This window comes from Ceratotherium simum, chromosome 21 (assembly GCF_057802395.1).
Source record: "Ceratotherium simum simum isolate JZ-2026a chromosome 21, ASM5780239v1, whole genome shotgun sequence".
Taxonomy (NCBI): domain Eukaryota; kingdom Metazoa; phylum Chordata; class Mammalia; order Perissodactyla; family Rhinocerotidae; genus Ceratotherium; species Ceratotherium simum.
In genome coordinates this window covers 27,050,145-27,077,333 of record NC_141920.1, presented here as the reverse complement: position 1 = coordinate 27,077,333, position 27,189 = coordinate 27,050,145, and the positions used below count along the sequence as shown (strand labels likewise).

At 52.0% G+C, this 27,189-nt stretch overlaps 1 protein-coding gene across 2 annotated transcripts in view; it reads right to left on the bottom strand.

Annotated features, from left to right (window-relative positions):
• NOL4L (nucleolar protein 4 like) overlaps positions 1-27,189 on the bottom strand; it is a 128,008-nt gene that overhangs the window by 30,605 nt on the left and 70,214 nt on the right. The window contains exon 1 of one of the 2 annotated variants that reach the window (XM_014796821.2): positions 7,782-7,898. The exons of the other annotated variant lie outside the window; for it this stretch is intronic. The gene's annotated coding sequence lies outside the window, so the exon portion shown is untranslated. Of the gene's footprint in view, positions 1-7,781; positions 7,899-27,189 lie in introns of those variants that run through there. 2 annotated transcript variants of the gene reach the window in all.

Below are 27,189 nucleotides of genomic sequence, written 5' to 3'. Positions count from 1 at the left end.
CGCGGAGGCCAAGCTGATCGCCCTCACCAGGCCTGACTCCCCCTGACTCCCGTGCAGCATGCATGGAATTCCTTTCTCCCACTCCCCCAGCCCAGAGGACATTTCTGTCTTCCTCCTTCCTAACCTTTGCTGTGCTTCAAAGATATGCTCTTGGGCGGCTTCCAGAGCTGCAAAGGCCAGCCCCAGAAGTGTAGAGAAGGAAGGGGGTGGGGCAGGCGAGGGTTTGGATCAGACCGCAAAGGGGGTTCGGCTCCAGGGCCTGGGGGGGCGCCAGGGCCTTCCAAACAGCCGGAGGGCCTGCAGGGGAAGACCACGCCTGCCTCCTCTCCCTCGCTGGCTTCAGTGAGCCCTTGGCCAGTCATCCGGGAACCCCCGGGGCGGGGCCCCTTCCATCCAGCTCTCCAGTGGGAAGGGACCCCACCTCCTCCTGGCCCAGCCTTTCAGGAGCAGCAGCAACTGTGTTTGGGAGCTGGCTGTAAAACGCCCAGAAAGATGACCCAGCAGCTCCCACAGCCGCTCTGGCTTTGCCCCTCCCCTCTCCCCTCCGACAAGATACAATGGCCTCTGTGGGCCCCCAGTGAGGACCTCTGGCAGAGCACGCCCCCCAAATCCTCCCTCCTGGGCCCCTCACAGAGGTCTCTTTTATAGTGAGCAAACACACTTTGGTTTGAACTTTCCTCGGCTGCTGTTCCTGAGGCAGACACATCTGCTCTCCAAGTGCTGGGGAACCAGCACGGATTAGCCTCCGCTCCCTCCCCCGCCACAACGGGCTGGCAGGGAGTTTCCTGGAATTTACAGCTTCTGTACAGCACGAGTGTGCACCCTCTGCGGCTGAATCCAGAGGACGCGGGCTGGGCCAGGACGCGGCTCTGCCCAGCCCCGGGGTTCCCATGTGGCACACCCAGAGCCCGGTGTGCCTCGGGGGACGGAGACCACGTGTCCTCTTGTGCCCTCTCCCCACAGATGCACGCGTGCACTTGCTCTGCCTCCCTCCTTACACACAAGCACATCCACCCACAGTCTTCCTCAGGTGGAAGCGTGCTCACGCACATTCACTCAGACTGTGTTCTCACACCCAGAGTGACACACACGTGTCCAAAAGGCTCTCTCTGCACAAAGGGTACAAAGGGACAACTAAACTCTCCCCTGCGCTAACAGAACAGAACTTGAGAGTGAGAGGGGAGGTTGGTGGGGTGGGGGGAGAAGGACCTTTGGAGGTGTAGAGCCCACCCAGACTCTGGGGGCCAGGACAGGGGCCTCCTCACTTGGGCCCCTTGCTCCTTCTGGCTGCCCAGGGGACACTGTGCTCAGGGTCCGACCTCAGTCATGGCTGAAGCAGGAAGGCCCTCTCCTGGCTCTTGGGTGTTGTTGAAACACTCACAGTTTAAAAGACTGAGTATTCTATCAACATCTGGAAGCACCAGCTATTCAAAATGCTGATCCATTCATTCAACAAACATTTATTCAACACCTGCTATGAGCCAAGCACGGCTGTAGGTGCTGGGAAACTCGGAGGAGGACGAGACAAAGTCCTGGCCCTCCTGGGGCTCACTGTCTATTGGGGAGATGGACACTCAGCACAAAAACATGTCACGTCAGTGGTGATGATGGCTACACAATGAAATAAAGCAGAATAAGAGACAGGGACCCACAGGGCTGCGTTGGCCAGGGTGGGCCAGGAGGGCCTCCCCAGTCAGGGAACAACTGAGCACAGGCCTGCGGGAAGTGACGAAGGTTGCCGTGTGGGGGTCCACATGCAGAGAGTTCAGGGATTGAGGAGCAGCCAGGAGGCCACTGTGGCCGGGGGTAGGTGAGCAGGGGGGCAGTGAAGCCACACGGGAGTGTCCCCTCCCAAGGCGCACATAACCCTGGGCAGGACTGTCTCAGCTCAGAGAAAGGCTTGGGGAGCATTCCACTAAAGGCATGCGGTTGTCACTGAGGAGCAGGAAAAAGTCAGAACCTCTGGACGCAGCACGGAAGGCTCCCACACTCCAGCCCCACGCGGCCAAGTTTAAAGCAGTAACAGAAGCCAAAGTTTACCAGGTGCTCCCCTTGGATCGTCCCATCCACCTCCACCACAGGGCCACCAGGTACAGTTATCAGCCCCACTCCACAGATGAGAAAACTGAGGCTCCAAGGGGTTAAGGCATTTGCCCAAGGTCACACACTAACAGGTGGCAGAGCCAGATGTGTGATCCTGAAGGTCCAGATGCCCCCTGCTTCTCTCCCACCTCCAAGCCTCTGCTCTAGCTGTCCCTCTCACCTGGAATGCCCACCCTACTGCAGGGCTCTGCAATCCAGATTCCTAACATATGCCCTCCCCTCTCTATCAACCCCAGCTCAGTCTCTGCAGTTCCTCTCACACAATCTCTGCCTGTACCACTGGCCCCGGCAGGCAGGCAGGCACATACCCCTCAGCTGCAGCATGTCTGCACACCGTGGATCTCTGCCCTCTCTTTCCCCAGAAAACCTTGTCCTTCCAGGAGCGGGGACCAGGCTCTATGTTCTCTGGACCCCCCACAAGGCCAGCAAGACTCCAACTGGCTGAATTGCCTGGCATGATACTGGAGTTTAATGAGGATGTGGCATTAGCTTGACAATTAAGGACTCGGTCCCATTGCACACAGTTCTTGAACGGAGACCATCTGAAGCCTGGAAGGGGGCTGGCGGGCTAGCGGCAGTGTGCTGCCTTGCAGTCTCCCTCCTGCAAGCTGCCAGGGGTTTCTCGCAGCGCCTAGGGTTTCTCCAGCTCAGATCACTTAACTGTCCACCAAAATGACCCCCTTCCACTCCTCCCTGCCCTGATAGGTGCTGTTGGGAAGAGGTGGGCCAAATTTTACTTTGACATCACAATCACCGATAATGAAGAACATCCAGTGGCCCCACACAAGGGGCTTCGGGGCAAGGGTTTTATGAGATTTCCTGGCAACAGCCCCATGAAAAAAGCAGGCATCCCTGTCAGGCCTAGATCCTGTCAGGCCTAGCTCCAGATCTGGCACCTGCCCCTTGGAGACCTGCCTTAGCTGCCCAAGGGCATCGTAGCTAGTGGCAGAGCTGGGATTGGAACCCAGGCAGCCTGTGCCCAGAGCCCACATCACAGGGCCACCACACCAAGGGGCCGCCTCACCACACTTCCTCCCTTTGATCGAAAGAGCCATGTTCCTTAATGACAAAGTGAATCAAGACGAGACTCAAAGAGAACTCATGGGAGATGAAGCTATATTTACACCCACACCCCCACACGCTCGCTCACTCTCTTCAGTGAGTCCACACACACATTTACTGGGCATCTACTACATGCTGGCGACACAGATGACTCAGGCAGGGTTCCCTTCCTCCAGGACCTCGTTATCCAGGGAAAGAGACCAGCTAAAAATGCCGACCTGCTTCGAAGTGCTGAGAGAGAATGGGGCTGTGGAACCTGCTTCCAGGTTATCTACTGACTAGATGGAAGGGTTCTGCCACATGAATCTCCGTTTTGTGGTCAGTGTCTGTATCTAAGATTTTGACACGACTGCTATGGCAATTTTTTAAAAGTGAGAAATCAAGTCTATTAAACCTAACTTAAAAACAAAACAAAACAAAACAACAAATAAGTCCAGATCAAATTTACACAGACAGCTTCCACATCCTCACTTTCAGGGCTGACCTGGGAGAGAAGCCTTCCCAATACCCCACCTGCCACAGCAGAGCCCCCGGCTGCAGAGGGCCGATTGTAAGTTCACCTGGCCACGCCAAGCCAAGGCTCCAGGAGCTGGCTAATTACACAGGCAATTACCAGCACACACAGTGCAGAGCCCATCAACCACTGTGCAGAGGGGGAAACACACCCAAGTCCGGAGGGACCTGCAGGAGGCGGCCAGGGCAGGTTTGCGGTGGCAGGGCCTCGGGCCTCTGCATGGACCTAGGGCACTCCCCCTGCTCGCCCAGAGGTCACAAGTCGGGCATTTCTTGCTTTTCCCTTCTGGAATCTCAAGGGAATTTGGTCTACTAATATCTCTCTTTCTGTAAACAAACTTCAATGAAACTTTCATTAGAAAACAAAAGAGTGTGTGCAATCCATTACCTCTGGGCCCCCTCTTCCCCGACCCCACGTGACTGGCCGGCCAGCTGCCCCTGGCTCCTCTTACCTCTGCCCTTGGACACTCTGAAGCCTGCAGCCTTGCCCACCTGTTGATCAAGTCCACTATTGTGGGTCACAGGGTGATAGGGCCAACTGCCCTTCTGAAAAGGGAACTCACGAGTTGGGGGGGGTCAGGCGGGCAGCACCCAGCCAGCCCCTGGGACACACCCCAACCTGCGAGCCCTCACTCCGGGCAGAAGAAGAGCCGACCAGACCCTCCCTGCTCTTATCTGCAGTCCAAAATTCACGGGCAGGTTCAGTTTTCTCTTCACCCAGGTTCTGAGGCCCTTCCTCCTCTGCAGGCAAAACCTAGTAACAACCACTGCCCAGTCCAGGAGGAGGAGAAAATGGGAGACCAGAGGGGAAATGGTGGAAACGCGCCTGTCTCCATGGCATGTAATTCCGGGCAGGTGCTATCAGTAACCTGATTATTTTACAACTGGGGTCAATTTCTCGGGAACTGGGTTCCTGGTGCCTCTGAAGCTCAGCCATTTGCATCCTCCAGGACAGGGATCCTGGGGCGTGCCTCACGCAACATTTTCCAGGCCTTTCCACAGAGCTGTAACTCTATCTCTACCACTTGCTTTGAGAAAGAAAAAGAGGAGGATTTGCTGAGAATTTAGAGCAATTGTAAGCCGTAAGCCCTGACCAGGAGCCTTGGGTGTGTGTTTCCGACGAGGGCTGAAGGGCAGGGATGTGCCGGGGGTGTTTCTGGGCCAAGCAGGAAACAGATTCCTCTCTGTCCAGCCCCGGGTCTGTTTGCTGAGACACTGAAGCTCCTGCTGGAAAGACCACCAGGCTCGGGCAGTTGTCCCAGCACCAGCTGTACCCCAAGGAGGCAGGCACCACGGTGCAGAAAGTGAGCACCTCCTTCTGGAACACCTGCAGGCCCCTTCCAGGCCCTGGAAATTCTTCAGTGCGAGGCAATTCCTCCCCTTGTCTCCATGTCAGCAAGCATTACACACACAGCCTTCTGAGCATGCCAAGAAGGTACTGAACCACATGTGACCCCAACTTAACCACTTCAGTTCATCAGATGGCTTATTAATAAAAGACGAAAACCCCCCAGGATCTACAGCGACAAGGCTTCAAATCCCCGTTGTGAAGGGGATGCACCAATGAAATCTTAGGGTGGTCTGAGCCACAGCCCCTGAGAGCGGTGGGGTCCCAAGGCTGCTTCTTCATGCTACACCCCAAGCCCACCTGGCCACCAGGGGAGGAGGCCAGCCTCCTGGGGACAGTCCTTGCACAGTTCCACTCCCTCCTGCTAACATACCTCCTCTGCTTACTAGTCACACAAGCACAAGCTCTTCTGGGAAATGTGAAGTAGGGGGCATCGACGTAGCCAATCACCTACCCCATTGCAGTATTCTCTCTCTCTCTCTCTCTCTCTCTCCCCCCCTCCCCCTCACACACACACAGCGTCTGTCAGAAACATATTCACATAGACATGGGGATGCTCTGTCGTCCTTGCTGCCATGGACGCCTGGATGCTGGGAGTGAGCATTTTCAACACCTTCCTACTAGTGCATTGAGTGTAAAACGGGCTTTTGTTTCCTAAGCAAAGGCAACTGGCTGTCTTCCCAGCACCCCTCACCACGAGGGCCTCACGGACACCCCAGGCCCTGCCGGGAACAGGGGTCTCTTTAAAAGGGAGGCTGGAGACATGAGCTTCAGCAGAGTCCTTCCAGCCAAAAGGAGGGCTGGAGAGGAACCACTCTGAACTGATCCCCTGCAGGAGTTTCCTTCCAAGAAAAGGACCCAGACAAGACAAAAAAAGTTCTTGAGCAACTCAGAGGCAGTCCAGCTCCACATGGCCCCAGGGTGGCTGAGGCCACAGAAGTTCCCCCAAATCAGCCTTCCCTGCTGGGAGGAAGGCCCTGGGGTGCTCTGCTCCCGGTGTTCCACAGGAAAGTGCTGAATGGGGTCCTGCCACCCAGCCGAGGTGCAGTGGGTGTGGGAGGAGGTGCCGTCTTAAACCCCTAGCTATAAAACAAGCCCAGCTTGAGTGGGGAGTAGACAGGAGCTTGATATTATTCAAGGACACATTTAGGCCCTAATGGTTTTCCAATGAAGGAGTAATTTACTTCCTGGGGGCTAAACTACCACTGGGGCCTAGGCCATAAATGGGTCTTTCCCACCAGACCAGAAGTAGGGGGCAAGACCAGGCCCCTGGTCCCATCACACAGATGGCTCTCCTCGGAGGAGTTGTGAGAGCCCCACACACCTCTCCTCACACCCCCCACCTGGTAGGCCAGGGGCCCAGGCTGGGGTTTCCAGCTGATTCTGGGATAAGTAGGGCTTTATCTCAAGGGAGAATCTATTTCAAGCCACAATCCTTCTCAGAAAGAGGAGGAAATCACAGAGTCCAAACAGCATTTCAGGTGAAATCAGGAGGTTATTAATCTCCCCTCAGAGCAGACAGAAAGAAAAATCAATGTTTTAGAGGGGGGAAAAAAGGTTCCATTTGAATTAATGGGTTTGTGGCTTCTCCATTGATCTGCGCCTCTTCATACTTTCTTTTTGTGCTTTTGTGCTCTTGGGGAGGAGGGAGGGAGAATGGAATGGGAAGGAGGGGGGGGTGGGCCTCCCTATAAGGAAAAGGACGGTCTAACCTTAACCTTTCTCCGGGAATAATGCTAATTAGCGAGGCTTAATGAGAACTTCCCCCAGGAAGCGCGGCCGCGTAGGGGCGACACGACTCGGGCCAACGCAGCTCTAGGTGGGAGTAAGGGGGGGGGGTCACTTCTGACCCCCAGCGGCTGGAATAAAAATGCGGATCGCGCACCCCCACCCCGCCCCCCCGACAAAGTGTCCGGCCCTGGAGGACTAGGCGGAGAGCGGCGAGGGCAGGCGGAGGTGTAAATCCAACTTAACCCGGGCGCGCGCCCTGACTCTGGACAGCTGCCCCCGCCCGCTGTGTCCTCTTCATTAAGGAATGCCCCTTCGCCAGGGGCCGCCGACGCCCCCCGCTTTTACTCCGACGGTACACCTGAGAGGGGCACCCGGTCCGCTCGGAGAAGGGACAGGGGCCTGCCGAAGTGGGCTCAACTCAGCAAACCTCGTCTCAACTCCCTGCGCCGAGGCAGGGAGCCCCTCCCTGCCACTCAACGCTTCCCGTCCTCACATCCCCAAACACAGTCCACTTCCCTTCTCTCGGCGGCCGCCGTGGCGGCAACCCGAGCCCGGCCTCCACCCCGCCGCCCGCGAACGCCTTCCTCCCCGGGACGCGGTGCCGAGCCCGCTGCAAACGGTGTGGCCGCCGCACAATACCGCGGCGCGGCGCACACAATCACCGCCCCCCAGGACCGGCGGCGCGCACGGCCCGGGAGTGGGGTGCGCCCAGCGGCCCCCAGCACTCCGGACCAGGCACACCTCTCGGGCACCCCGCGGCCCCCAGAGTGCAGACTTCACTGCCCCCCACCTCAGTCACACTCACCCCCCCCAGCCCACTCCGCACAGGGCGCAGCCGCTTCCCCGCGCCCCCCTCCTCAGCCCCGGCGCAGGAAGCTCCCCCGCGTCCCCTCCCCGGAACCCCCTCAGCCCCCCACCCCCCTAACCGCAGCTCAACGGCCGGCGGCAGGGGCAGGAGGAGGGGGGGCGGCGGCCGGGGGCCCGGAAACGGCCGGATCGCGGGGATCTGGGCCGGACTCCGTACCTGGGCGGGAGGCGAGGCGAAGACGGCGGTCGGGCTCGGCGAGTGAGCAGGGCGGGCGGTGGTGACAGCCCCACAGCTCCAGCTGCTGCTGCTGCTGCCGCCGCGGCCGCCCGGGGAGAGGGGCTGGCACCGCCGCGGCGCGTCACTGCCCGGCCCGGGGGCGGGGGTGGCCAGGGGGAGGGCCCAGGCGAGCGGCGGCGGCAGCGGCGGCGGCGCCGCGGCCGGGAGGGAGGAAGGGGGGGGGGGCACCGGGCACAGGGAGGCGGGGGAGGGGGGCGGGACCGGGCACGGGGCGGGGGCCGGGGGGAGGGGAGCACAGGGAGGGCGCACACTGGGGGAGTAGGAGGAGCAGGAGGAGGAGGTGGAGGGGCGGGCAAGAGAGAGGTGGGGGCAGGAGGGGAGGGGGAGAGAGGAAAAGGAGGCACCCAGAGAGAGGAGAAAGGAGGGAGAGGCGGGGGGCAGGGAGGAAGGAGGGGGTGCTGGGCCAGGTAGGGGGGAGGGATGAGGGCGCGCTGGACGCGCCGCGGTGCGCTCTTCAGGGGGAGAGCGCTCTTAAGGGGGAAGCGCTTCGAGGACGATCCTTGCCGGGGGCTGAGCCCGGGAAAGAAGGCGGTGGGGTCTGTGCCCGCCCTCGCTCCCAGAGGCCTCAGTCTTCGGGTCCGGGGGTGGGGGCTGGGGGGCACCCGGCCGGATCTCCGCGTTCAGGCCAGGAGAGGAGAGACTTGGCCCAAAGAAAGTGACTCAGGCACCATCAGAAACTCTCGGCTCCCCAGGGCCTTCGGGCAGTCCTCGACCCCCGCGCGTCTCCTGGTTCCCCAGGGACGCGGGTCCTCGCTGGGAGGGGCTGCTGGGCCAAGGGGCTGGGCTCCCGGGCAGTCGGAGCGAGACCCTGGTCTGAGAATAACAGGCACGTGGCCGACTCTCTGCCTGGCCCCCCACCCCCACCTCAGGGCCCCCCTTTTCTTGATCAAGTTCAAGCTCGGGCTCCTCGGCGCGCTGCCCACTCGCTGCCCTCTCCCCTCCCCTCCCTCTCCCTCCCTCTGTTCCGCACCATCTCGCCTCTTCACTCTTCCTTTGTCTCTTTCCCACCACTTAGTTTACACCCTCCCCTACTCCCCTCCTTCCCCCGGGCGGGCGCCTAAGAGCCAGGCTGGGCTCACCTGTCCGACCCAAACATTTCAGCGATCCCGAGCGCCCGCCGCCGGCTCGCTCCCGGCTCCCTCCCCGTCCCCCTACCCCTCCTCCCGGTCATTGTGCTCCTCTAGACCACACGGGCAGGCTCCCTACGGCGCGCTAGCTACAGTTGTAAAGTAATAGGATAATATCAAGAATGCTGCTCCATCCCAGACCTGGGCGCGCACTGTCCGCGGAGACACAGCATCGCAGGAGGGGGAGGACCCACACGGATCAGAGACGCCGTCCTCCGCGCAGACAGACCTCATCCGCCTGTGGCGCAGGAGAAGGCGGCAAGGGGCGTCTCGGGGTAGGGGGTGGGAGACCCTGGACCTCCGAGCAACCTCAGATTCAGCCTGAAACGTAACGCACTGGTCTCCAACCCGCAGAATTAGACCCCGACGGAGAAGATGGGTCAGGGCCACATGCCCCTCTCCCCAAATTCACACCATCCGTTACAACAGATCAGACTTCAGAAAAAGCTTGTGCTTTAATAGGAATGGGGAGCTGCCCTCGCGGAATCCTGTGAAGAAATGGCCAAAATACAAAACAAAACCCAATAACGATCCCACCTCCTGGTTCCTCCGGTAGCATCCGAAAAGGAACGGCAATTTCTACCGACTTGACGCTACAACTCATTCATACTGGAACCAGCAAAGAAGAGAAAACGAGACAGCCACCGTGATTGTTTGCAATTTTGAAACAGACTGCCTTTAACCCTCTAACTTTTTTTCTGTAAAAAGCCTTTTTCTTTCTTCCACTGAAAGCTTTGCATTGTGAACAATCCGAGGTAAACAAGGCTCCCTCTACAGGTGCGAGTTGGAAGTACAACACACAGGTTCAGAACTCAGTCCTCACCCGTTAAAAAAAATAAAAAGATGACAACACATCAAATTAACGGCAGGCACACAGACTTCCTTCCACACATGCTAAAGATTTTACTGTCAATATAAAACTCACACTTTCTTTTTAAAAGAGGGTGTAAGCATGTTACTCATTAGCACCTTTTATCCCGGAAATCAAATGTGTTTTCAAACCAATTCACTCTTCCCAGTTTTCTCTATGCGATTCTCTCTGAGACCTCACCCTGTGATGCAGGACAGTCTCGAGGCTTCATTACCTGAATGTCCACACATGTTGGTGCCCAATAATACATTTTAGAATTAATTAGTGGCCCACCACTCCAGTTCATCAAGGGAAATGTGGGCATTTCCAACGTGGGATCTGTCCTTCCACACTCTGAAAATGAGATCATTCAGGCCCAGGGTTTCCCATCTCTCCCCGCTGTATTTCCAGAGACCTTCAACTTTTCCTGGCCTGAGTCACTATTTCACAGCAGTGGTGGCCATCTAGGCTTGAAATATAAAGCCAAATCCAACTGAAGTTCAAAGGTGGAATTGAACCCAGATAACCCACCTCTTTTCTGACTAATAACAGAGAGCCAGTACCGCCCAGGAGGGCAGAGCAGTGGTTTTCTCCAGGCATGAAATGTGAACTCATTTACCATCCAGGAGATAAAACAGCCCCAGCCCCACTCAACCCACAGAAAGCAGTTGGGAGCCCTGGAGAAATCTGGCTGCTGAGCAGCACTGCAAATGAGGCAAGTTTCCGTACGTGTGCTGAAGCCTGCAGAAGTCTCCTGGAGCCTTATTCCTGCAGGAGCTGCCACTCCTTGAGTAACCTTGTGTGTAGGTTGCTTTCAGTGTCCTTGTGCCTCTGGACAACTCCCTCGATCCTTAAAGTGGCCACAGCACGGGTCCCAACAAGGAATGGCATGACAGTTTCTTGACCACTAATTCTCCCAATGATTGTGTCCCTTCTTCCGGCCCCAGTCTGGTGGGAGACCATAGCAGAGAAGGCTGCTTAAGGGGGAACTACTGCCTTCAGGTCCCCTCCAGGCTCTGCAAATAGTGGGTGCTTTTGCAAGCAGACAGTTGGTGGGGCATTTGCTCTATGGAACTTCTTAAGCAGTAAACCCCTCCAGGCAGCTTCCTATATGAAATGAGCACGCTCCACATGTGGGAACCTGGCCATGGGAACCAGGGATTTATTATTATTAGGAATAACAGGATCTTAGTGTGACCAGAGCAGACGCTGTTCAAGCATCTCAAAGCATTTAAAAACCCATTTATCCCTACAATTACTTATTAATGACAGAGGGGAACATAGACCCGCAAAATGGAGATCTAGCAGACACCCCCAAACAAGTGATCAAATTCAGCAGCCCCCATAGTGGGGCCACCTGACACGATGTGCTCACCACCTGAAGGGATGCAATTAGAGGATACAGCATATGTCGTGTTCTCCCCATGTCATGCGCTTAACCTGAATCTGATCATGAAGAGACAGGCAGACAAGAAATCCAGAAACACAGACTCTCCACAACACAACTGTCCTGAACTCTTCAAAAGATTCATTGTCATTAATTTGACTGTTCTCAATCATGAGACTAAAGAGAAATAACTAAATGCAATGTTTGAATCTTGGTTGGATTCTGGAGACAAGGAGATGTGGAGATGGGGTGAAGGAGAGGCAGAGGCTGGGGGGAAGTGAGGGGTGGAGTGGAGGCAGGGATTGAGGGTGGAGACAAGGGTGGGCTCTGGGCCGGGTGGTCAGGGAGAGCCCCTCCCAGGAGTAAGCCAGCATGTGCCCTGACCCCGGGATGGTGGAAGCTGACAGCTGGGTGAAGACCTACAGGTACAGTTTTCCAGGAAGAGGGAACAGCTGGTGCAAAGGCCCTAAGGTGGGAAGGGGCTTGGCATGTTTGGGGAACAGAACGGTGACCAGTGTGGCTAAAGCAAGGTGGACCGGGGGAGGGTGGGAGGAGAGAAGGGTAAAAGGGCATGCAGGGCCAAGCAAGCAGAGCCTTGCACACCACTGTGCAGTGTGTGGATTTTCTTCTTCTTTTTTTTTTAATTGAGGTAACAGTTTATAACATTATACAAATTTTAGGTGTACATCCTTATATTTCAATTTCTAGGTAGAATACATCATGTTCACCACCTAAAGACTAATTACCTCCCATCACCATACACACGTGCCCTTCTACTCCTTTCGGATTTTGTTCTAAGAGTAAGGAAATGATGCAATCTGAATTATGTTTTTAGATCAGAGGAGATGCGATTATAAGGAAGCAAAAGTGGCAGCAAGGAAACCAGTGAGGCGGCAGAATAGAAGGAGTCTGGCCCAATGGGACTGGTTCATGTTCTGGCTCTGAGAGTGACCTTGGGCACCACCCTTACCTCTCTAACCAAGCCTCGGTTTCCTCATCTACAAAGAGGCTAATAAGATAGAGGGTTTAATGTAGTATTTGACACCAAAATTTCCCCTTTGAAATGAGAAACTGTGGTAGCCACTCCAAGATGGCCCTCGATGATCCTCACCTCCTGCTATCATGCCCTAGTCCCCTGTCACAGTAAATAGGGCTGTGGAACCAATGGGATATTGTGGAAATGAGGGTGTATGACTTCCGAGGTTAGGTCATACAAGACAGCTTGATCTTTTCCCCAGAGGGAGGACGTGGTAAATGGTGGCTTTTATCATCATCATCAGGATTCTGAATTTTCACAACGATGGTCACACCCCTCTCCACAAACGCTGGACCAATTTACTTTGCTACCAGAAATATATGTGGCAGTTCTCATTTTGCTACACACTTGTCAGTGCTTAGTATTAGAGACCTCTTTTATCTTTGCCAATCTGAGAGGTGAAACATGGAGTCTCTTCTTTTCCTTTGCCCCTCTTCATTTGGGAATATGAGCATATATTTTTGTGTATCATGTATTTATTGGCCACTTGTATTTCTTTTCTTTTTTTTTTTTTTTTAGAACAACCTGTTCATATCCTTTGCCCATTTCTTTATTTGGGTTGGTGGTTTTTTTTTTTTTTTTTGTGAGAACTCTTTGGAAGTGAAGGAAAAGCATTTTTTGTCATATATTTTGCATACAGGTTTTCCTTTTGTTGTCTTTTTATTTTGTTTATGATGGGATTTTTTTTTTGGCCATGTGGTTATTTTACATTTTTATATCATCCCATTAATTTTTTTTCTTTACGGTTTTAGAGTTTCAGGTCAAAACAAAGGTTTTTTCCACTCTAAGATTATGAAAGTAATTCACCCATATTTTCTTCTAGAGCAATAACAGCTTCATTACATTTAAATCTTGATTCCATCTGTAATTTATCTCCGCCTAAGTAGTGAAGTGAGAATCTAGCTTATTTTTTTAATGGCTATCCAAGCTGTCCGAATACCATCTTTTAAATAACTCATCTTCATCCACTGATTGGAAATGCTATCTTTATAGTACACTGATTTTCCATTATTTTTGGAATTGTCTATTCTATTCTATTGATCTGTCTATTCCTGTCCCAATATTATAGCTCTAGAATATATTTTCTTTTTTTTTTTTAATTTAATTAATTTATTTATTTTCCCCCCAAAGCCCCAGTAGATAGTTGTATGTCACAGCTGCACATCCTTCTAGTTGCTGTATGTGGGACGGGGCCTCAGCATGGCCGGAGAAGCGGTGCGTCAGTGCGCGCCCGGGATCCGCACGCAGGCCGCTAGCAGCGGAGCGCCGGCACCCAACCGCCAAGCCATGGGGCCGGCCCTAGAATATATTTTCATATCTGGTAGGGCTAGCACTCACTCTGCCCCCTATGAACTGTCCCTGCCTCCAGCATAACGAAGACAATTAAACCCCATTAAACCTGCAGCAGAGGCACTCTAGATGCAGCACGATTATGGGGAATGGAGGGACCTTTCTGCCTGAGGGTCTGGGGGGAGGGGGGGATGGTTCCTGGAAGAGGTGACATCTACTCTGAACCAAAGAAGGCAGGAGGAAGGCGACAGGTGGCAAGTGGGGAGGGCATCCCGGCAGGAAGAGGAGCACGGCTAACAGCTCCAAGAGCTTCACACCTGCCCGATTTCAAAATACTTGATCTAGGGCCCGCCCCGTGGCTTAGCGGTTAAGTGCTCGCGTTCTGATGCTGGCGGCCCAGGGCACGGGCCCGGATCCCGGGCATGCACTGACGTACTGCTTCTCCGGCCATGCTGGGGCCGCGTCCCACGTGCAGCAGCTGTGACATGCAGCTGTCTACTGGGGCTTTGGGGGGAAAAAAATAAATAAAATTATATAAAAAAAAAAATTTTTTTTAAATTCAAAATACTTTATCTGCGGGTTGGGGAGCAGCTCAGCTTCTCCATCTATTCCTCGCCTGTGCCAGTTTTTACACAGCTGGCTGCAACCTCACAGTCAGTTTGACACCTTTGCTGAAATCTGGGAGAAACTGTCCAATGCCGTTTCCTCATTTCTTCTCTTTTTTTTTTTTTGGTGAGGAAGATCAGCCCTGTGCTAACATCTGCCGATCCTCCTCTTTTTTTGCTGAGGAAGACTGGCCCTGGGCTAACATATGTGCCCATCTTCCTCCACTTTATATGTGATGCTGCCACAGCATGGCTTGCCAAGCAGTGTGTCAGGGCACGCCCAGGATCCGAACCGGCAAACCCCGGGCCACTGCAGCAGAGTGCACACACTTAACCAATTGCGCCACCGGGCCGGCCCCCATTTCTTCTCTATTTAGATAAATTTCCCATGATGAATAAAACTAAAAGAGCCTGACTTGTTGAAATACACGTTCCTAACAACCACAACAAAAGGTAAAAATTACAGTTTCATCAATCTCCTTTTCAGAAATATGTTGCTTTAAAATGTCATCAGTAATCTCTGTTCATGTCACTCTCTTACTCCAAAACCTTCAATGGCTCCCAGTTGCTGGCAGAATCAAGTTACAGCTCTCTGGCTTGGTGTTCAAGGCCTTCCACAGCCCTGCTAGCCTCATATCCTTGTGTTCCAAACTGTGAACTCTGCTTCAGACAGACTCACCCTCTTCTGTTCCCCAGTCACCCATGTGTGACCCCCCCCTCCATGCCTTTGATCATGCATGCTTTCAGGCACATGTTCTTTTTACAAATATGTATCAACCCCCCACCACACACCAGGCACCATGAGTACAGGTGACACAGCAATGAACAACACAGATACAAGTCTGCCCACTCGGAGCCTGCAGGCCAGCAGGAGAGAGAGAGAGTAAACATAGGACCACACAGTTTCTGGTCACAGGATGTATATTCAGTTTGTACCTGACAGTTGTGGGACCTGCTAGGAAGGAAGAACTCAGCATGTGAGAAGAACATAGTGGATCCTGGAGGGCTCCACTGAGGAGGTGACATCTGAGTTGGGCATTGAAGGATGCATGGGTGTCCAATAGGTGGAAAGGTGCTTTGGGCCATTGACAAAGACACACTCCACCCCTGCCAAATCTTGGCCCCTCTGAGTGCCAATCTCACAGGCCACCCAGCTGGCTCTGGTGGCGGGTCTCTGTTAGTCTTCTGTCACTTACCGCTCCTGTGGTACTTTCTGTTTCCTGCATTATACCTCATTTCCCCAAACCGACTGGGAGCTCTCAGTGGCTGAGACAGACTCTTAGGTGGCAGAGTCCTGGCAGCATCCTGCACACAGTAGGGACCCATGACTGCATCACTCAGACCCTGTCCTGCCCACTGCCTAGCGCAGCTGAGGTCTGCAACAGAGCTCTGAATTAAGCAGGCCATCCTCAACACTGGCCACACTTTGTAATTCCCTTTTCTCCCTTCCTTCTTTCCTAGCGTCTTTGGAGAGTTTCAGCCAAAAAGCCAAGGCCAGCGGCAACCCGGCACTTCACTCCTAGGTGTGCGCACAACAAGAACGAGCACGGAAGGCCCCTGAAGAGCACACACTAGCATGGTCCTTGCAGCACTAGTCACAGCAGCCCCAACCTGGACACTACCCAAGTGTCCCTCAAGGGAGAGGGATAGCTGCGGTCAGCCTCCACTGTGGAATCCTACTCAGCAGCAGAAAGGAAGAAACCAGCGGTGCAGGCCACAACAGGGTGACTCTCACCAACTGTGCTTGTGAGCAGAAGAGCACACGCTGTATGATTCCATTTATATAAAGTTCTGGAACAGGCAAAACCAATCTACGCTATTAGAGTTCAGGATAGTGGTCACCCTTGCTGGGGGGTAGTGACCGGAAGCGGGCACAAAGGTCTTCAGGTGCTGACAACGTTCTGTTTCTTGATCTGAGAATTGGTCACAGGAGGTGGATCCAGTTTGCAAAAACTTACTAAGCTGTCCACTTAACGATATGTGCTCTTTTCTGTATGTGTGTTATACTTCAATAAAAGTTTGAAAAAGGAAAAAGCCGAGGCCAGTTACCGTGGCTGAGCAGCCCAGAGCTTGGTGTAATCAATTACTGCCACTCGCTGTACACCAGGCACCCATGTGGGGTGGTAGTGTGTGTTACCTTATTCGGTCAGCCAAATAACAAGGTTGATACTAACTGCCATTTTGCACACGAAGAGTAGGGGCTCTAGGAGGAAGATTAAATGACTCATCCAGTCACCCGACAGCGAGGAAACTGGTGCTCAGAGACCAGGGGACATGCCCACAGTCGCAGAGCTAGAAGCCAGAGGCCGTGCTGGGGTTTGAATCAGGGTGTGCTGGTCTCCAGAGTGCGTGGTGGCCCTGCTAAGGTGGGACCACTGAGCCGGACCGCGTGGCTGCGCTCCACCGACCTCCAGCAGACCAGAAAGAGGAACCCGCCAGAGCGGGTCTAGGCCCAGAGTGCGGCCAAAGGTTTCCCTCGGGCTGGGAACTGGGCATGGGCTGGGGCTGCTGGGAGGCATTCAGCCACTGGCCAGACCCCAGGGCTTCTCCACGCAGCCCCAGAGGGAGGCTGGGCCTGGGAAGTCCTCAGGGAAGAGACTCTAGCTGCCTCCTCAGCAGGTGACTGGAGGAGAAGCCATAAGACGCTAACTTGCCCTGCTCCAAGGAAGACTTGCTGGGAAATGGGCAGGTTACTAAGAAAAAGGGGCAGGTAGCACTTCCCATTTCGGTCCTAAATTCCTCCATGACAGAGCCCGCAGGTTGGGGGCAGGGGCTGTGGTAACAGCCAAGGGTGCTGAGGCCAGAGCTACTGCCTGGAGACCTTTCTGGTGGCTGGAGTTGTGGGTGGGGTGGTCCGCATGAAGGGCCAGGGTACAGCAGGGGAGCAGGGGACGGGGGATGTGTTTTGTTTGCATTCAGGCCCTTCCTCGGTATGACCTCAGGCTCTCCAAGCCTTGGTTTTCGGTGTCTACAGTGGGGGAACAACAACACAGACTTATTTCTGATCAGAAGGCTGCCTGAGGCCTAAATGCAGTGATGCCTGCAGCGGCTGGACCGGTGCCCGGCACAGAGCACCTGCCCAAACCTTAGTCATCGCTCCTGACCAGGAGGACGTGAAGAATCAGTAGTTAACAGTACAGACGTCAGTCCACAAACATTTATGGAGCCTCTACTAGGTGCAGGGACCGTGGCAGTGAAATAAGCAGACCCGGGCCTGACCCCATGAAGCTGATGGCGCTGGTGCCACTGGGGGCCTTGGCCTGTCCCTACCCTCACTACCGCTTTCTTTCTCCTTTCTCTTCTCCCTCCCTTTCCCTGGGGAAATAACAGCTTCACTGTTGGAGGGAACTGGGCTCTTCCTCTCACTATGACTTTGGACAAGTTACTCGCTCTCTCTGAAACAGCCTCAGTTTCCCCATGTTGTCTGCGAGGGACCGGGCACACAGAAGGCGCTCCACAATTGCTCCCGCTCTCCTCCCTGCCTCTCCCTCCTCTCTTCTCCCTCCCCCCTTCCCTTCTGTTTCCTTCCCTTACAATTCTTTTCCCCTGCTCAAGCCTTTGGCATCTAAACACCCAGAGGCATTGTCAAGCTCAGCTGACGGCACCCAGGGCTGGGGCAGACACTGTGGACTGGCTCACCTCATACCCAAACGCAACACTTCTCCCTTCCCTCTCCAACCACAGAGGGTGGGAAAACGAAATTCTTTCTTTCTCAGCTTCCCTTGCAGCTGGGGGTGGCCATGTGACTCTGTTCAACAAGATGTCAGCAAAAGTCCTTTGGTAAATTTCTAGGTAAGCTTTTGCTTTGCTAGACTTAGCTTACACCACCCCTTCCTATCTTCCTCTCACCTTGAATGTGGACAAGATGGTTGGAGCAACAGCAGCCAACTTGCAACCATGAAGAAATGGTCAACAACATCACAGAGACACCAACCCAACACTGCAGACATTAGCACCAACAGTGGCTCCTCCACTCTTCTTGTTTCAGGAGTAAAAAACTTCACATTTTGCTATACAGTTGGCTTGATTTTTGTACTTGTAGTCAAAAGCATCCCTGACTGGTTCAGAGGGCTGCTGTCTGTGGATGGACTAAACAGCAAGGACTCACTCCCAAAGGCCACTCTCGTGGCCTTTTCTCTAGAGTGTTGGCTCCTCCAAGAGACCGAGAAGAGGGGCAGTGTCTGGGCCCCCATTGTGCGTCCTGTGGTGCTTGGGGAAAGACAAGCATTTACTTCCCTTCCCTGTGGACTCTGCAGGAGGGACAGGTGTCAAGGCTAATGCACAGGTGAGCCCGTGGCACTTCCTGAGCCACAACGATACTCCAGTTAAAGAGTATCTTCTGTTTCTATCCCATTTTTTCTCGAGGCACTTGAAGCCATTCCAAATATCCATGCCTTAAAATGATCACGGGGCTGACAAGGCATGAGCTCTGTTACTCATTTCTACCAAGGAGGAAACTGCAGGGGAAGAAGAGCGCCCAGCCTGAGGCCAGGCTGAGCCTCTTTCCCCAACTCACCCCAGCCCAAGCTCAGGGCGATCCAGGCCCCGCTCTTGGGGTTCTGCAGAAGGGTGGAGGGGGGCTGCCTGGTGGGAAGGGGCGGTGGGCAGAGCTCTGGGCCCCCTTCCCAGCTTTGCCAGAGACATGCCTGCCTGCTGCTGAGCCCTGACACGCTGGACTTCCTCCCCAGAAGAGTTTCCTTGAAGAAAGGGGTTCCTCTGTCAAAAACCAAACTTTGAAAACCACTTAAGTCTGGCCCAAACCTGCTGTCCCAGTAACAGGGAAGCTGCAGCACAGAGAAGTGAAAGTTAGATGGCTGGTCAGGGGCGGGGCCACACCTAGAACCAGAGTCACTGGGGGCTTGCCTCCACTTGCCGTCACCCCAGGTAAACCCCTGTCCTCCTCTGGCAGAGAAAGATGCGCCACCAGGCTTCACACTGCACATAACAAACTCTGTACCCAGCCAGCAGGCCCCAAGAGAGCTGTCCTCTGCAGACTGCTCAAGCTTATCCCAAACACATCTCCCCCTCGCTCCCTCTGTCCTAGTCCCCTTGCTGTTCCCATCCCAGGGCCTTTGCACTCACTGTCTCCTCTACCTGGAAAGCCCTTTCCCCTTTATGGCCACAGGGCAGGCCACGTCTTATCATTCAGGTCTGGACTTGGACACCACCTCTTCAGAGAGGCCTTCTGATCCAGAGGAGCAGTCTGTCAACTGACTCTATTAATTCTCTGCCCCAAACTTCTCACTTTTCTGTATTTTTTTCTTTTTTTCTCCCCAAAGCCCCAGTACATAGTTGTGTAGCATAGTTCTAGAGTTGTAGCTCTTCTATATGGGACGCCGCCTCAGCATGGCTTGATGAGTGGTAAGTAGGTCCACGCCCAGGACCCGAACCGGCCAACCCCAGGCCGCCGAAGTGGAAAGTGCAAACCTAACCATTCCGCCACTGGGCGGGCCCCGGTGTGTATTTTTTTCTCATTGACTTGTTTATCATCTCTACAGCTGTGAGCTCCCGGAGAGTGGGCTCCTTATCTGTCTCATTTGCTGCTGTATCAGTGCTCAGAACAGCGTCCAGGATATAGTAGGAATTTAAATGATTTTTGAATGAATGAAGGAGGAAATTTTTTTAAAACTAAAAAACGCAGGGTCGCAGGGAGGGCAAGGGTCTGGTGGGCTGTGAGCAGGAGCTGTGGGCCTCTGTCTCCTCCGTCTGAGTGGGGGTCAGGGAGCTACCAGCCCACCGGAGTCCACACCTGGTCACCCTGAGCAAAACAAAGCAGCCAGCACAAACTCACATCGCAACACTGTGCCCTCCCACCCTCAAAAAAAAAGGCCCATTAATGAGGTAAATACAATCATAACCAGGAAAAATCTTGGCCATGCTGCTTCGAGTGCACCCAAAGCCATTATCTCTAATTGATCTCCAGACATCAGCTCCTGAGGCGTCTGAATCTCTCCTGCAACCTCCAGGTCTGGTTACAAAGCCCCGGCCCACCCACCTGCCGAGTGGGGTCAGGTCTCCCAGAGCAGCTCTTTGCTGGGGGGCCAGGACCTGTCTGGGCCCCCCGTAAGAAGGAGCCAGCAGGCTGGCAAGAGTCGGTGGGGGCGGAGGGGCTCAGGAACTGGTGTGAAAGCCACGAGCGAGAAATGCTCAGCTGCTAGGGCCCAGCGCCTTACGCGGAAGACTCCACAAAGCCACCAGGGGTCTCGCCCCCAACAAAATGTGACAAAAAACAGGGAGGGCTGAGAATTGGAGTTAGGAATTTAGTTGTTAAAAAAAACCTGAACAACAAAAACAAAAACCAACAGGACTTAGCCACCGCCGACAAGGCCCCTCTCGGTCTCTGTCAGGCTGGGCCCAGAGTTGGGGGGTCACAGAGTCGGCCGTCAGTTCAGCGACCATCTGGATGTTTCGAGCAGCTCCTTCCTGGCCCAGCCTGGGAGAGACACCTCCTTTCCTGCTGGATCTCTCTTGCGCGTAGAGACAGAGTAGGGAGCCAGCTCCGCAGAGTGCTGTGCAGGGTGGTGGACACGCAGAGGCACTCAGGGCTGCTGCCTCCGCTCACAGTGGGGCCCAGGTAGCGCTCCTGACCTTGCCCCCACTGTCCCCTGACGCAGCTAAAGCATCCCCACGCAGCCCTGCAGGCAGGACTCTGCTCATGGCACCAGGCAGCTCTCCCGCCTGCACCCGTAAATTATGGGAACCGCGTGCATTTTTTCCCAGATAATGACACTGAAATGTCACGTCGGCCTCCTCGCACGTATGCGGGTGGATGTTGGCAGCCTGGAAGGGGACTGAGCCCTTAGGAGCTGATGGGGACAATGAGCTGCTTCGGTTCGGGGTATCTACAAACTCCGTCAGGCCACTGGCTCTCCAGACAGGATGCTGGCTGTTTTCTGCTTCTTTCTCACACAGCTTCAGGGAAGCAGGAGGGAAGAAAGCAGGAGACCTCTGTGAACCTCGGCTACCCTGGGAAAACAGCGGAAATGTCACTTTCTTTGAGTATTTGGAAGCTGCAGCAAGTTTCTAGAAAGCACCTGAGGATGTTCAATAACATGTATTGGGCATTAAACTAATGTCCCATAAGAAAGATGTTTGACAATAGGCTGTATACTCCTCCATTGTCCTCTCAAAAAACAGGTTGCCAAGAAAAAACTTTCCCTCTCAAGTTTAGAAACGCCCTATTTTGCTTGACATGATCTTTAGGAGGATAGGAAGCTGGGCTGTCAACGTTTAGAGCCCTGGATTCCAACACTGGGATCAGGATCCTCCTGGCTCACGGTCCACCCTGTTTGTGGGGTGAACAGAAAGGCTGTGGTAAAATTGTCTTAGCTTAATGTTCATGTGGTCAGATCGACGGTGCCTCTGCGGTATTTCTCCCCCATCAAGAAGGGACGCAAAAATTTTAGGCATTGAACAATTTTTTTCCAAATATCCTTTTCTCAAGCCAGGAAAACTTTGAAAAAGAAGGACAACAAGGCGGGAACCATTCCTACTAGATATTAAGATATATTAGTCCTAATACTTCAAACAGTGTGGTGCTGGTACATGAACAAAGAGACCGATGGACTGAACAGAAGTAGATTCTGTTTCAGATGGAAATTTAGTAAATTATAAAGGTGGCATCTCAAATCAGTGGGGAGAAAATAGATTCCTTAATAAATGACGCTGATACAAAAGGGCAAAGCAAGATCCATACCTCAGAACATACCAGGATAAGCTCCAAATGGATCCAAGATTAAATATGAAAATGAAAACGTGTACTTTTTTTCCTCTGTCAGCTGAGAGGGTCTAGGAGAAAGGACACCCCAGGAGCAATAAACATGCCCAGCACCCAGATCTTGGTTTTTAATATGATTCTCCAAGAAAAGGAACCAGAGCTCCTTGGAGATATAGCTGATTTTAGGATTGAGGCAGGAAATATCCAAGATGAGCCTGGAGCATGTTGTAGTGCCAGAAAGTAAAGAGACACTAAAACAAAACAAAATCCTGCAAAAAACAAACCAAAAACAAATATCGATGCGGGTATGTCAAAAGGGCACAGGAGCCAACTGAACGAGTTCCCAGTGGCCAAAGCCAGAAGAGTTTGAGCATCAAAACAGAGTAGCACTGAATTATAACCCAAAGTATAAAACAAACAGCCATACAGATAATGATTGAGTGACTGAATAAACTTATAAATGAGGAAGGAGAGCCAAATCTCCCATGCACAGGAACTCCACATAAGGTATGTAGACACTTTCCCTCAGTGAAAGAAGCATAACCCCCCCTCCTTAGGCGTGGGCTGCAATACAGTGACTTCCTCCCAAAGTGGACAGTATGGAGAGGGGGTAAAAGAGTCACTTTATAGTGGAGACGCCTGCCAAACATTCTCTCAGCCAGGTGTGACCAAGGCCAACACCAACAGTCATGAATCATGTTGACAGTATGTACCCTTGATATGATGTGATACAAATGGCACTCTGTGTCTGTGGTCTTCCTCCTAAGAACCCATAACCCCAGTTTTATATTGAGAATAACATCAGACAAATTCCAAAATTCTACCTAATACCTGACCAGTTCTCTTCAAAACTATCAAGGTCATCAAAATTAAGGAAAGTCTGAGAAACCGTCACAACCACGAGGAGCCTAAGGAGGTACGACCACTGTACGTAGTGTTGTATCCCAGATAGGGCTGTGGAACAGAAAAAGGACACTAGGTAAAAACTAAGGAAATCTAATAAACTATGGACTTTAGCTAACAATAATGTATCAATGTTGGTTCATTAATTATAACAAATGTATCATACTAATGTAAGATGTTAATAATAGGGGAAACTGTGTGGGGGGAGTGGGTTATGAGGAAATTCTGTACTATCTTCTCAGATTTTCTGTAAATCTAAAACTGTTCCAAAAATAGTCTGTCTATTAAGAAAATGAAAGTACTAAAAGAAAACATGGAGTGGAGTTAGCCTTTTTAAGACTCAAATGCGGAAGCTGAAAAAATTAAAAAATTTGAGTACATAAAAATAAAAATGACAAAACACACACACCATAAGCAAGATCAAAAGATAGAGGGCTACCTAGTTGGAAAAAAGAGGCAATGGCTAACTCCGGGGAATCAAAAGAAAGGAAATGTAATCAAAATATGTTAACTGGCTCAGTTATGAATAATATATACACAGTCATAATAATATAAATAACGATAGTGATTTATCTAAATAGAGAGGTGGAGATATATTGAGGGATGGATGAAGGAGAAATAGTACATGAGTTTATGAGAGGGTGTAAGAGTGTTAATACCTACCTCTTACAGCAAGAAATTAAACAACAACCAAAGCAGTTCAAAATGAAAAATCAAGAACTAGCAGTATGAGCATGTTATTTAGAATGGGAGGTAAATACCAGGCAAGATACCTAAAAAAAATAAACAAGAAAAGAGGCTGTCTCTGGAGAGCAGAAATTGAAGTGGGGAGGCTGGGACAGGGTCTGCTGTTCTTCTGTATGATTTTTAAAATAGGTATTTTATTGACAAAAATAAAAACAGATACAAATAAACAAAAACAAAAAAAGACACAGGGCCACCTGGGAAGCTGGTTCTGAGGGTGAGCCTCCCTGGGGTTATGGGGGAGGGTCTGAGGGGCACAGGGCAGAACCTGAGAGCAGCTACCCCATCTGCACATCTTCTCACAGCAGAAATGCTCCAAGGATCATTCTTTGCCTGGAGAATCCCAAACAGCAGCCTTGGTCAAGGTCAGTATTTCAGTTGCTTTTTGTTTCTCTTGCCACAGCACAAACCTTCCACAGTGCCAGGGATTAACTGAGACAGGAAAAGCTTTGGGCTATAGCTTCTCAGATCTTGAAAATGGGGCCAGTGGCAGTTCAGGCCTTTCTTGGGCTCTCACAGAGGGAAGCTGGGCCCCTCCGCTCAGCTACATGACAAGTAACAGGTGGGCTGGCCCCAGACGCCTGTTGAGTGTGTCTGAGAGGAGGGAGGCAAAGACGGAGCAAGAGGAGGATGCCAGTGGCAGACGAGGAAGGCCAGGGGCTGGGAAGAGGGTAAGGAAGCTGGGGACTGAGAGAGTGGTCCCAGCGCATCTCGGTGGGCATGCCCAGTCGGGAGAGGATGAGAGGGACCAGGTGGCTAAGGCAGAGACCTCACATTCTCACAGATCCCACAGGGTCCACTCCGTGTATTGCTCAAGCACATTTCTAGAGAACAGACACAGATGCTCAAAGTTTGAAGATACTGATCTAGAGAAGTAACTACAGCGTGACGATGGCAAAAATTGCAAAGGGCAAAGAGACTGACGGTGGGGAAGATGCTGAGGGCTGTGAAAGACAGACGCTACCTCTCATGGTGAAGCCTAAGGTACCCTTTATGTTCAACAGGACCAACCAACCTTCTTAACCTCCCCCAAGGGCAGATCTCCAAGGTCAAGAGGCTCTGAAATCTTATTGGGAAACTGTGGCTTTGATCAATATAAATAATCTCACTTTGCCCCACTTAATGCTTTTTTTGCCTTGAACATTTACTTGTTTGACATTAATACACTGCCCTCTCTGTTTTGTTTTCATTTTCCTTTTTGTGTCATTAAAAAAAAATACATCTTTCATAAATACCAAATGGATTTTGACATTAAAAAAACCCATCTGAACCTTTGACTTTTTGTAGTGGAATTTAACCCATTTACATTTACTGTGATTTACTAGTGTTTGGTCTTGTTCTTGTTAACTTACTTATATTTTCTATTTATTATATCTCTTTTTGGTTGTTTCTTCTTTTATTCCTCCATTTAATTACTCTTCCTGGACTGACCAAGTTTTCTTTGTTTCTTTTATATTCTCTAATGCTTTAGAAGTTCTACATTCTATTTCTATTCCATGAAGACTACTCTTTAATTTTAAAGAAATGCATCAGAAACTCTGCTTCCTTAAGAGACCATCAAAGATAACGCAGACTGAGTCCCAGCAGGGGACATGGTAAAGTTTCCATTCTGCCATTTCTCTCCTGAGCTCACACCTTGCCTGGGCTGCAGGGCAGCCTGAGGAAGGGAAGGAGGAGATCATCATTGCTGTCAAGCTCTGAAATTTGGGTATCAGAGTCAGCACTCAGGGGTTCTCCACGGGTACGAGATGTGTGAGTCAGGCACTGTTTGAGTGACAGGCTCTCATGTAACCCATTAACCGTGCTTCTTCTTTGGGTCTGCCATTTTCTCGAGGTCCTTCTGAGCAGGAGGGAGGTTGAGAGTGTTTGTAAGAAAAGAAAGCCACAAGGAGGGGTAAGGACTCCGAGAGAAAAGGAATAGAGCCCTGCTTTAATCCTCCCTGTCCCACAACCTGGTCCCAAAGATAACGATAAAAAAGTGAATGTGATTAGCCAAGAAGTGGAAACAACCCAAATGTCCATCACCGGATGAATGGATAAACAAAACGTGGTCTATCCATACAATGGAATATTGTTCAGCCATAAAAAGGAATGAAGCTCTGACACAAGTTACCACATGAATGAACCTTGGAAACATTATGCTAAGTAAAATAAGTCAGACACAAAAGGATAAATACTACATGATTCCGCTTATATGAGGTACCTAGATAGTCAAATTCATACAGACAGAAAGTAAAACAGTGGTTACCAGGGGCTGGGGGAGGGGGTAATGAGGAGTTATTGCCTAATGGTTACAGAGTTTCTGTTTGGGGTGACAAGAAAATTTTGGAAATAGGTAGTGGTGATGGTTGCATAAGATTGTGAATGTACTTAATGCCACTGAATTGTACACTTAAAATGATTAAAATGGTGAATTTTATGTTATGTATATTTTACCACAATTGAAAACAAAGATTGGTGGAGGGGTGCTATTTTAGCTACGGTGGTCAGGGCGGGCCTCCTTGAGGAGGTGATGTTAGAGCAGAGATCTGAATGAAGGGAATTAGCAAGCGTTGAGGATACCTGTGGGGAAGAGCATTCCAGGCCAAGGGAACTGTGAAGGCAAAGGCCGTGAGGCTGGAGTGTGCCTGGCGTGTTCCAAGAACTGCAAGGAGGCTGGGGTGCCTTAAAAATGGTTAAAATGCCAAATTTTATGTTACATATATTTTATCACAATTAAAGAAAAAATGAATGTGGAGACATTTTCGGAGTGGGCTTGTTTCCTTCTCTACTCAGGGAAATGGGAGCCTGAGAAAGTTCTACCCTCAGATGGGGCTCGTTTCCTGCCCAAATCCTTGCCTGGCTCCCAGTGCTGACCCAGGAGAGGGCCACTCATGGCCTCACTTCCAGGAAAGGCCGTGCTCTGTCCTCTCCTCCTCCTTCCTCCTCCTCCTCTCCCCTTCTCCCCAAACCGGCTCTGGACTTCCCCAGACCAGGTCCTCCTGAGCTGTTACCTCTCAACTTCCCTCACCCAGGCCCTCTTTACTCGCCCAGATCTCATTTCTAAATAAACAAGTGTCTGCTGAACCACCTAGCAGGCTTCTGGCCCCTTCTTGTTTCTGTTTCCTGTCCTGGGTTACAGTCCTGTGGCTGCTGTCTTGTCCCCTCTACTAAGAAGAGCCCCTTGAGAACAACTACACTGTCCTGTTCATCTTTATGGCCCTGGTCTCCTGTACGAGGTCATTCACTGTGTCTATTAAACAAAGTTGCATAATAACATTACTGTCAACAGCAGTAGAGATCACAGAGATTCCCTCCATGCTTCTCATGTGTCTGGTACTGTGCTGACACGGAGCTTGCTTGGTGTCATTTAACTCTTGGAGTAACTCTATGAGGTAGGCGCATTATTATTACTCTCAAGTAACTGATGAGGAAAAAGAAGCACAGAGAAGTGAAGTGATTTGCCCAAAGTCACACAGCTTGTAGGCGGCAGAAGTGGCACTGTCAGCTGACTCGAGGATCTTTGGCGTAGGTGGGTGGGCTAGAATCCACCTGAGAACAGTGCTGCTTCACACTGGCCCACTGAAAGGAGCAGGAGGGCCAATACTCTGCAGACTCCAGCCTGCTACCGACCCTGCAGGCCCCATGTGTGTCAGGGGGAGGGGGAGTCCTGCCCCTCTTTCCTCACC